Below are 12,253 nucleotides of genomic sequence, written 5' to 3'. Positions count from 1 at the left end.
TAGTCCCTACTAAACTCTCCACACGTTATAATTTGACTGTGACCTCTATTCCTTGCTAGAATTCAAGTTAGTAAGGTTGACACAGCCTGAATTTGTAACACCATGTACTTCTATCCATGCACATGCCCTTAAGTTCCAGAAGAGTACAGGAGTGATAGGATTCTCAGTTGTAAGGAATTTGGGAATTCTCTCAATGAGTAATTAAGCAACAGTATTCAAGGAACTAGGGTGTCGCTGTGCAGACTTAGAAGCCTTGCTTTTGTGAAGCCCTTAGCCAAATACAATTGTCTAGATCATGCTGCTGAACAAGCACAGGAATTTTATAAATACTGACAGAGTTTTTTTCCTGTAAATTTTTCTAACTGTGGTTTCTGTGCTATTAACATAAGAATCTAAATACTCTGTCAATTCTCACCATGTTCCTTCTGCTTGATATTTCAGATACAGTTTCTTAGAAAGAAAGTTCAAAGAAAAAAGAAATAGGATAGAAATAAGGATAACTAAACTCTATTAAATACACCACGTTTTTTATCTCTCTAGGGTATGGGGCAATTTGCTGTGTACCTAGGTTCCTACCTTCAGGCATCCCTTAGTGCGGTGGAGTAGACAGATTGTTATACGGTATAAAAGAGAGAAAATTGTATTTTCCTTTGAATAGTAAAAGTAGTCTTAATGGCTTGACAGAGAGAGAAAGGCAAATCTGAAAGGATCCAATCAGGTGTATTAAGAAAAGAATAGGAATTACAGAAAGAATAACAGTGTCAAGGATAAGGAGGCATTAAAAAAAATAAAACAGGGCCAGGCGCGGTGGCTCATGCCTGTAATTCCAGCACTTTGGGAGGCCAAGGCGGGCAGATCACCTGAGATCGGGAGTTCAAGACCAGCCTGACCAACATAGAGAAACCCCATCTCTACTAAAAATACAAAAAAGTTAGCTGGGCATGGTGGAGCATGCCCGTAATCTCAGCTACTCAGGAGGCTGAGGCAGGAGAATCACTTGAACCTGGGAGGCAGAGGTTGCGGTGAGCCAAGATCGCACCATTGCACTCCAGCCTGGGCAACTCGGTCCCAAAAAATAAATAAATAAAAATAAATAAATAAATAAATAAATAAAACAATTGGAATGTAAAAGAAATCTGTAATCCCAGCACTTTGACAGGCTGAGACAGGATGATCACTTGAGGCCAGAAGTTCAAGTTCTGCCTGGGCAACATAGCAAGACTCCACTTCCTTAAAAAAAGAAAAAAAAGAAAGAAATAAAATATATTATTTGTGGTCCTAATATTCTCGTTTCAAAAAAGAGCATATTAGGACCACAAAAACATGAGAAACCTAATTAAACAGACATGTAGGCCCAGACCAAGTTAAAGTCAAAAACAACTTTTTTGAAAGGACTAGATAAATTAGTAAAACTCGACAAGGCTGAACAATGGGAAATAAAAGAAAGCAGAAATTGGAAAAAGGGGACAGAAGATAAAATAGGGACAGAAATAAAATTTTTCTATAGGCATTAAAAAGATCAAAAAATACTATTAAAAATTGTATCTAATAAATTATGTAATTTATGTGAAATGAACAAGTTAGCTTTTTCACAATGGGTTTGCCGCCAGAACACAGGTGTCGTGAAAACTACCCCTAAAAGCCAAAATGGGAAAAGAAAAGATTCATATCAACATTGTCGTCATTGGACACATAGATTCGGGCAAGTCCACCACTTCTGGCCATCTGATCTACAAATGCGGTGGCATCGACAAAAGAACCATTGAAAAATTGGAGAAAGAGGCTGCTGAGATGGGAAAGGGCTCCTTCAAGTATGCCTGGGTCTTGCATAAACTGAAAGCTGAGCGTGAATGTGGTATCACCATTGATATCTCCTTGTGGAAATTTGAGACCAGCAAGTACTATGTGACTATCATTGATGCCCCAGGACACAGAGACTTCATCAAAAACATGATTACAGGGACATCTCAGGCTGATTGTGCTGTCCTAATTGTTGCTGCTGGTGTTGGTGAATTTGAAGCTGGTATCTCCAAGAATGGGCAGACCCGAGTCGAGAGCATGCCCTTCTGGCATATACACTGGGTATGAAACAACTAATTGTTGGTGTTAACAAAATGGATTCCACTGAGCCACCCTACAGCCAGAAGAGATATGAGGAAATTGTTAAGGAAATCAGCACTTACATTAAGAAAATTGGCTACAACCCCGACACAGTAGCATTAGTGCCAATTTCTGGTTGGAATGGTGACAACATGCTGGAGCCAAGTGCTAACATGCCTTGGTTCAAGGGATGAAAAGTCACCCATAAGGATGGCAATGCCAGTGGAACCTTGCTGCTTGAGGCTCTGGACTGCATCCTACCACCAACTCGTCCAACTGACAAGCCCTTGCGCCTGCCTCTCCAGGATGTCTACAAAATTGGTGGTATTGGTACTGTTCTTGTTGGCCGAGTGGAGACTGGTATTCTCAAACCTGGTATGGTGGTCACCTTTGCTCCAGTCAATGTTACAACAGAAGTAAAATCTGTCGAAATGCACCATGAAGCTTTGAGTGAAGCTCTTCCTGGGGACAATGTGGGCTTCAATGTCAAGAATGTGTCTGTCAAGGATGTTCGTCGTGGCAACATTGCTGGTGACAGCAAAAATGACCCACCAATGGAAGCAGCTGGCTTCACTGCTCAGGTGATTATCCTGAACCATCCAGGCCAAATAAGCTCTGGCTATGCACCTGTATTGGATTGCCACACAGCTCACATTGCATGCAAGTTTGCTGAGCTGAAGGAAAAGATTGATCGCCGTTCTGGTAAAAAGCTGGAAGATGGCCCTAAATTCTTGAAGTCTGGTGATGCTGCCATTGCTGATATGGTTCCTGGCAAGCCCATGTGTGTTGAGAGCTTCTCAGACTATCCACCTTTGGGTCGCTTTGCTGTTCGTGATATGAGACAGACACTTGCGGTGGGTGTCATCAAAGCAGTGGACAAGAAGGCTGCTGGAGCTGGCAAGGTCACCAAGTCTGCCCAGAAAACTCAGAAGGCTAAATGAATATTATCCCTAATACCTGCCACCCCACTCTTAATCAGTGGTGGAAGAATGGTCTCAGAACTGTTTGTTTCAATTGGCCATTTAAGTTTAGTAGTAAAAGACTGGTTAATGATAATAATGCAACATAAAAACTTCAGAAGGAAAGGAGAATGTTTTGTGGACCACTTTGGTTTTCTTTTTTGCATGTAGCAGTTTTAAGTTATTAGTTTTTAAAATCAGTACTTTTTAAAAGGAAACAACTTGACCAAAAATTTGTCACAGAATTTTGAGACCCATTAAAAAAGTTTAATGAGAAAAAAAAAAAGAAATGAACAAGTTACTTGAAAATATAATTTATAAAAATGATACAAAAATAAGTAGAACACCTGAATTATCTAATTCTATTAAAGAAATTTATTTTATACTGGAAAAATCTTCCCGCAGGGAAATCTCCAAGCCAAGAGAGATTTACTGGGGATATTTCTAGACAGTTAAAGAAGAAATAACACTAACTTTACACAAATTCCTCAAGAAATATTTTTAAAAGAAGGGTACAGTTTCCAACTTATTTTATAAGTTCCTCATAGCTTTGATAACAGAACTGAACAAAGATATGACAAAAAAGGAAACTGACAGGCCAATAGCTCTCATAAAGAAAGATACATAATCTTAAAATTATCAAAGTAAAACCAGTGATCTAAAAGATAATATATCATATCCAAGTGGTTTCATTTGAAAAATGAAGTTTGTTTACAAATACTCAAAAATCAATTAATTTAAATTTCTATAATAAAACAAAAAGGAACAAAATTACATGATAATTTCATTAGATTCAGGAAAAGCATTTGATGAAATGCAACACATATTTATGCTTTAAAAAATAACTTTTAGGAAATAAGAAATGCTAAGGAACTTTCTTACTCTGACAAAATCTATGTCTAAAAAGACTTAAACAAATATTCTACTTAATGGTAAAAGACTGAAAGCAATTACCTTGAGATACTGAATGAGTCAAGGATACAATTGTCTAAATGTAAGTGCAATGAGACATGAAAAAAATAAGAGCTTAAAGATAAGTAAAAAATCTTTCATTCAGAAGTTACACAATATTGAACATAGAAATTCAAAAATAATCTTCCTAAGTAAACTATTAGACATATTAGGTAAAATTAGTAGAGTAAATATATAAACACTATATTTCTGCATACTAAAAAAGAAAATAAATTTTAATGGTACTATTAATAATAGTATCAGAAACACAATATTTATAAAAATAAATTCAACTAAATTATGTAAGACCTCTACACATAAAATTACAAAGCATTGTTGAGAGAAATTTTAAAAGCCTGAAATAAATAAAGGGATATACCATGGTCATTGATTAGAAGTTTCAGTGTTGTAGAGATGTTAGTCCTTCCTAGATTGATTCAGTTCAATCCTAATCAAATTTTCAGCATGTTTTTGTGTTAGAATGTAGGAAAATTCAACATATTAATTCTTAAATATATATATGAAACTTCAAAGGACTAAGAAAATCAAGACAATTTTGTTTGTTTGTTTTGAGGCAGGGTCTCACTCTGTCGCCAAGGCTGGAGTGCAATGGTGTGGTCACGGCTGACCGTAACCCTGACCTCCCATGCTCAGGTGATCCTCTTACCTCAGTCTCCCAGGTGGCTGGGACTACAGGGGCATGCTACTGTGCCTGATTTATTTTTGTATTTTTTGTAGAGACAGGGTTTTACTATGTTGGAGACCACACTGGTCTCCAACTCTTGGGCTCAAGCAATCTGCCTGCCTTGGTCTACCAAATTGCCAAGTGTGAGCCACAGTGCCCAGCCCCAGGACAATTTTGAAGCAAAAAAAGATTTATTATAACATTACAACAATTAAGATAATATGATGTATAAACACGATAATCAATTAATCCAGTGAAATAGTACTGAGTCCCAAAAGGAATCACATGTTTGCAGTTCACTGAAAGCTGGCAAAGCTGATACTACAACCCAGTGAATAAGGAACACTCTTCCCAGGCACGGTGGCTCATGTCTGTAATCACAGCACTTTGGGAGGCCAAAGCAGGTGGATCACCTGAAGTCAGGTGTTTGAGACCAGCCTGGCCAACATGGCGAAATCCTGTCCCTACTAAAAATACAAAAATTAGCTGGGCGTGGTGGTGCTGCCTGTAATCCCAGCTACTCAGCCAGCTGAGGCAGGAGAATCACTTGAACCCAGAAGGCAGAGGTTGCAGTGAGCTGAGATCATGCCACTGCACTCCAGCCTGGGCAACAGAGTGAGACTCCACCTCAAAAAAAAAAAAAAAAAAAACTCTTTATAATAAGTTGTGGTAGGTCATATGAGATTGGGTATTTATATAAAAATATTTATCTATCTTAACCCCATGCTTATACTACCACAGAAGTCAATAACAGATGATCGCAGACACAAATGGAAGGCTAAAATACAAACACTTCTGGAAAATAATATAAGATAATATTTTATGATGTTGAGGTAGGCAAAGATTTCTTAAACAGAACATAAAAAGTTCTACTCAAAAAGGAAAAGACTGATACATTACATTTAAGTTTAGAACATCCATTTATTAAATGCACTAGAAGAGAAGAAAAATTCAAGTCATAGAATGGGAGAAGGTATTTCCAAAACATATATCCAACAAATAACTCATACCTGGAATATATTTTTTGAAAACTGCTACTTGTCAATAAAGCAAATACAGACAAACCAATATAAAAATAAGCAAAACATTTCAAAAAATGATATGCAAATAGCAGTAAGTATATGACAAGATACTCCACTTTGACAGTTATCAAGGAAATGAAAATTAAAACCACTATGAAGTACCTCTATATTCTCACCAGAATAACTAAAATAAAAGGGACTGATTTATCAAGGATTTGGAGGAACTGGAGCTCCCATAAACTGCTGGTGGGTGTGCTAATTGACAGAACCACCTTGGAAACAGGTACCGTCAACTAAAGTCAATCACATATATAGCTTGCAATTCAGTAATTCTAGTTTTAGGGATTTACTGCTGAAAAATAGATGCATATGTGCAGAATAGGTATATAACAGTGTTCCTAGCAGCACCATTCATAATAGTCAAAACTTGCAAACAATTCAGAGTATTCATTGGCAGTAGAATCGATAAATAAATTGTGGTATTGGCTGGGCATGGTGGCTCACACTTGTAATCTCAGCACTTTGGGTAACCTAGGCGGGCAGATCACCTAAGGTCAAGAGTTCAGGGCCAGCCCGGCCAACACCGTGAAACTCCATCTCTACCAAAAATACAAAAAAATAGCAGAGCATGGTGGCGCATGCCTGTAATCCTAGCTACTCAGGAGGCTGAAGTAGGAGAATCACTTGAACCTGGAAGGTGGAGGTTGCAGTGAGCCGAGATCATGCCACTGCACTCCAGCCTGGGCAACAGACTCTGTCTCAAAAAAAATGTGGTATAATCATACAATCATGTACTAGAAAGCAATGAAAATATGTGAAATATTGCCTCAAGTTTTCCTTGAGTGGCTGAATTTGATTTAGGTTCTTGTCTCCTCCTATGTTTATCACCCTGTGTATGCTACCATAATAGAACCTGTTAGAATAGACACTTTAGTAGTCACTGGTCCACCAGCTATATTCTAGGATAAGCTGCAAACAATTTTTTTTGTGGTCAAGAGCTTTATCTTATATGACTTTGTATTTATAGAGTCAAACTTAGCCAGTGCTCAATGAATTATTATTGAATAAATGAGTAACCAGATAAATTTTTAAAAAAGAAATATTGCCTCATGCACTAACATGATTAATTTTAATTATAATATTATGTTTTACAAACATAAGATTGAGCAAAGAAGTCAGAAACCAAAAAGAGCATTGTATTATTTAATTATATTAAGTTCAAAAAACCGGCAAAACTAATCTATGTGGATGAAAGTCAGCATAGTAGTTTTTTTGGAGCAGTGACTGGGAAAGTGTATAAGGAGTGCTTCTGTTGTGATGGTCATAGATTATTTCACGATCTAGATAGTTTTAAATAAACATGTTCATATTGTGACAATTCACTAAGCTGATGATTTATTCAGTTTACCGTGTGCAAATATTTTTGAATAGATGAGTAATTAATTTATCTATTAAATAGAATAGATAAATGAATCCATTAATATGTAAATAAAGAATTGGCTCAGCCAAAAAAGAGCCAATTGTAAATATTATGATAAAATCAAGAGATGAGTGAATTTCAAGAATGAGTGGACGGTTAGCAGTGCCTATTGCTGAAAAGTTAAAAGGCAGTTTTTTTAAGGACACTGTCTGTGATAATGAGGAGGATATTGCCTCTCTCTGGATATGCATCAGTTTAGAGGGGTTCCAGATTTAGGATGAGATGGTCTCACTCTCACACTACTGATTGCTGGTCTAAAGGGGGTGACAGTGTTTATGATAAAGAGGTTTATTGGTACTGTTAAGTGTTTGTGGTTTGGATTTGGGGCAGAGGGTTTCTCTGTTTTTTGTGGAGTTTTTAAATGAAATTAACCAATAAAATTAACCCAATAGTTCATTGTTCTTTTAAATAGACACAGTCCCAAAAAAGTCTAATTAAAACGTATCTAGGCCAGGTGTGGTGGCTCACCCTGTAACCCCAGTACTTTGAGAGGCAGAGGCAGAAGAATCACCCAGGAGTACAAGACCAGCCTGGGCAAGATTGTGAGATACTCTAGTTACAAAAAAAAAAAAAAAAAAATTTAAACATTAGCCAGGTTTGGTGGTACACTTCTGTGGTCCTAGCTGCTCAGGAGGCCGAGGTGGAAGAATCCCTTGAGCCTGGAGGATACAGTGAGCTGGACTGATATAGTGAGCTGGACTGATATAGTGAGCTGTGAGTGGCCACTGCACTCCTGCACACCAGCCTGGGTGACAGAGCAAGAACCTGTCTCCAAGGAAAATAAAAAACGTATCTAATATGTTTTCTAATTTTGGTAAATGGAATAACTCTTACATTGCCATTCTTATTTTACCTGTGTTCAAGAAGGAATAAAAAGTATGGCTGCATTGCAATTCAACACAAGCCAGTCAACTTGGTTAACTTTAGCTAACATTTTATAGCTCTATTTCCTTATTTCATAAGAGTAAGGTCATAAACTAGCTTTATAATCAGCTGAGCAAATCTCCCCATTACTAATGGAGTTAAGATGACAGCATTTCTGTTAGTTTGTTCCATGAAAATCTTATAGATGAGCCCAAAATCTCCAAAGTTCTTTATGCACTGATGGTTATCCCTAAGCTTTGTTTCTTTGACAAATATATATGGAGTGCCCAGCATGTGTCCTGGGAAGCTAAAACACATTTACTGACATTAATATCCTCTTGAGAAAGTTCTAGAAATGTTAAGCAACAATTACTTTGCATTGTGCTCTCTTTATATAACTACTTCATTCTCTCAATACCCAAATTTCTTTCTAAAGTGGAGGGAGGTACAGTAAAATTTTATCCTAAGATTTGAGTATATGTATATATACACAGATATATTTGTGTATGTGTTATTCAAAAGGACTCAGTTCACACTTTGAAACCAAACCACTGCAATAGGTAAAAAGTAACTTTAATTCTATTCTGAAAAGAACCTCTTCTTTAAACATAGGCATAATTTAATCATTGATACCATGAATGGACATTTGATGGTTGCTTATAAACAATGCATAATTGTATAATAATTCGCTAGTGTATTTTAGAGTACAATTTTTTAAAGGATGTATTCTTAGGTCACACAGGTATGAATTGGGTTCTCAGAGCTATCGCCTTCTAGTTATGTGACCTTGGCAAATTATTTCATATCTGAAAGCCTCAGGGTTTTTTTCATATGTTAAATGGAAATAATAACCACCTTAAACATTGTTAGGAGAAATTCACAATATAAGGTATAAAAAGCTTTTAGTAGACTGTTGGTAATATAGTAAGTACTAAATAAATGAAAGCTATTCAAAAGACTTGTAATTGTTGTTAGATGTATTTTTAAATTAACTATTTTTTAGAAAAGCTTTAGGTTCGCAGGTAAATTGAGGGGAAGGTACATAGATTTCCCATATATCTTGTGGCTCCACATACTGATAGCCTCTCCCACTATCAACATCCCCCTTCAAAGTGGTACACTTGTTACAATTAATGGACCTACATTGGCACGTCATTATCAGCCAAAGTCCATAATTTGCATTGGGGTTTACTATTTGTGTTATATAATCTGTGGCTTTGGACAGATGTATAATGACATGTGGCCACCATTATAGTATCATACAGAATAGTTTCACTGCCCCAAAATTCCTCTGTGCTCTGCCTATGCGTCTCTGACAAATCCCTGAGAACAGATATTTTTTACGGTTTTTTTAATTGTTACCATAGTTTTGCCTTTTTTACAATGTCATTTAGTAGGAAATCATGTAGTATATAGTGTTTTCAGATTGGTTTTTTCATTTGGTAATATGCATTTAAAGTTCTTTCATGTCTATTTATGGCTTGACATTTAGCACTAAATAATATCCATTGTCTGCACGTGCCACCTGCTCAAGGATATCTTGGTTGCTTCCAAGTTTTGGAAATTATGCATAAAGCTGCTATAGACATCCACGTGCATGTTTTTGTGTGGACAAAAGTTTTCAACCATTTAGGTAAATACCAAGGAGGGCAATTACTGGATTGCATGCTAAGAGCATATTTAGTTTTGTAAGAAACTGCCAAGCTGTCTTCTAAAGTGGCTATACCATTTTCTATTCCCACGAGCAATGAAAGTTCCTGTTGCTCCACATCCTCATTAGCATTTGGTGTGGTCAGTGTTTTGGATTTTGGCCTGTCTAAAATGTATATCAGTGGTATCCCATTTTTTTTTAATTTGCATTTTCCTAATGATATATGATGTGGAGCATCTTTTCATATGTTCATTTAGCATCTGTATATTTTCTTCGGTGAGTTGTCTGTTAAAGACTTTAGCCCATTTTTAATTGGGTTTTTCATTATCTTATTGTTGAGTTTTAAGAGTTCTTTGTATATTTTAAATAACAGTCTTTTATAAGATATACTTTTTAAATATCTCTATCAATCAGTGGCTTGTCTCTTTGTTCTTTTGACAGGGGGTCTTTTATTTTTGCATAGCATGAGTCCTAAATTTAATAAAGTTCAGCTTATTATTCATTGTTTTTTCTTTCTTTCTTCCTTTCTTTCTTTTTTTGGAGATGGAGTCTCACACTGTCACCTGGGCTGGAGTGCAGTGGCGTGATCTTGGCTTACTGCAACCTCCACCTCCAGGGTTCAAGTGATTCTCCAGCCTCAGCCTCCCAAGTAGCTGGGATTACAGGTGTCTGCCACCATGCCCAGCTAATTTTTTGTATTTTTAGTGGAGATGGGGTTTCACCATGCAGGCCAGGCTGGTCTCAAACTCCTGACCTTGTGATTTGCCTGCCTTGGCCTCCCAAAGTGCTGGGATTACAGGTGTGAGCCACCGTGCCTGGCCATTATTCATTTCTTTTGTGGTTTCTGCCTTCAGCCTTATATTTAAAAAGTCATTGCCTAGCCCAACATTATGTATATTTTCTCTTGTGTTATCTCTTAGGAGTTTTATGATCTTGCATTTTACATTTAGGTCTATGATCCATTTAGAGTTAATTTTTGTGAAGGGTGCCAGGTCTGTATCTGGTTTGTTTTTTTCATGTGAATTTTCCATTGTTCCAGCACCATTTGTTGAAACAACTATCTTTGTTCCATTAATTGCCTTTTCTCCTTTTTCAAAGATTAGTTGACTATATTTATGTGGATCTATTTCTGGGTTCTCCATTCTGTTTTATTGATCTATTCGTTTATTCTCTCACCAATATTACACAATCTTGATTATTGTAGCTTTATATTAAGTCTTGGTAAAGGATAGTGTCAGTCTTCCAACTTTGTTCTTCTCCTTAAATATTGTGATGGCTAGTCTGAGTCTTTTCCCTCTTCAGATAAACTTTAGTTTAAATTTGTCAGTATCTACAAAACAATTTGCTGGAATTTGTTTGGAATTGCATTAAATTTATAGGTCATTTTGGGAAGAACCGACATCTTGACTATATTGATTCTTCCTTTCCATGAACATAGAATATCTCTCTATTTATTTAGTTATTTGATTTCTTGCATCAACATGTTTTTGTTTGTTTGTTTGTTTTTGAGATAGAATCTTGTTCTGTTGCCCAGGCTGGTGTGCAGTGGCATGGTTTCAACTCACTACAACCTCTGCCTCCTGGGTTCAAGCGATTCTCGTGCCTCAGCCTCCCAAGTAGCAGGGATGACAGGTGTGCACCACCACGCCTCACTAATTTTCCTATTTTTAGAAGAGACAGCGTTTCACCATGTTGGCCAGGCTGGTCTCGAACTACTAACCTTAAGTGATCCTCTGCCTTGAACTCCCAAAGTTCTGGGATTACAGGCAAGAGCCACCACACCCTGGCTTCATCAGTGTTTTCAGGGGTCCTCATATAGATAATGAATATGTTTTCATTAGATTTATAGTGGTTGATTCTTGTGTGTTAACCTTATATGCTGCAACTTTGCTATATTAGTTTTTAATTCCAGGAATTTTTGAATTATTTTGGGTTTTCTGTATAGACTCTCATGTCACTACTAACAAAGGCAGTTTTATTTCTTCCTTTCCTATCAGTATATCTTTTATATCATTTTCTTTCCTTCTGGCATCAGCTAAGAATTTTAGTATGATGTTGAAAAATAGTGGTGAGAGGGGACATCTTTGCCTTGCTCCTGATCTTAGTGAGAAAGTTTTGTATGTCTCAGCATTAAATAAGTTGTTAGCTGTGGATTTTTTGTAGACATTTCTTACCAAATTGAGGAAATCCCCCTCTATTTCTAGTTTACTAAGAGTTTCCAGCATGAATCCATGTTGGATTTTTTTCAAAAGAGTTTTTGCATTTATTGATATAATTATGTGACTTTTTTTCTTTAGCCTGTGCATCTGATAGATTTTGAAATTTTGAACCAGATTTGCAGATTTATGATAAGACCAATTTGGTCATAGTGTATAACTTTTTTTATACATTGTTGGATTTTATTTGCTAATATTTTATTAAGAAATTTTGTAACTATGTTTGTGAAGGATATTAGCATGTTGTTTTCTTTTCTTATAATAACTTTGTCTAGTTTTGGTATTAGGGTAATACTGGCCTCATAGAACGAGTTTGTAAGTATAT

General features: G+C 36.5%; 1 pseudogene; it reads left to right on the top strand.

The window, feature by feature from the left end:
• Positions 1-1,577: 1,577 nt before the first annotated feature.
• On the top strand, positions 1,578-3,204 carry LOC100995224 (elongation factor 1-alpha 1-like; annotated as a pseudogene).
• The last annotated feature ends 9,049 nt before the right edge of the window (positions 3,205-12,253 follow it).

This window comes from Pan paniscus, chromosome 1 (genome assembly GCF_029289425.2).
Source record: "Pan paniscus chromosome 1, NHGRI_mPanPan1-v2.0_pri, whole genome shotgun sequence".
NCBI classification, from domain to species: domain Eukaryota; kingdom Metazoa; phylum Chordata; class Mammalia; order Primates; family Hominidae; genus Pan; species Pan paniscus.
Note: the sequence above shows the minus strand (reverse complement) of the source record. Positions and strands in the feature narration are given on the sequence as shown.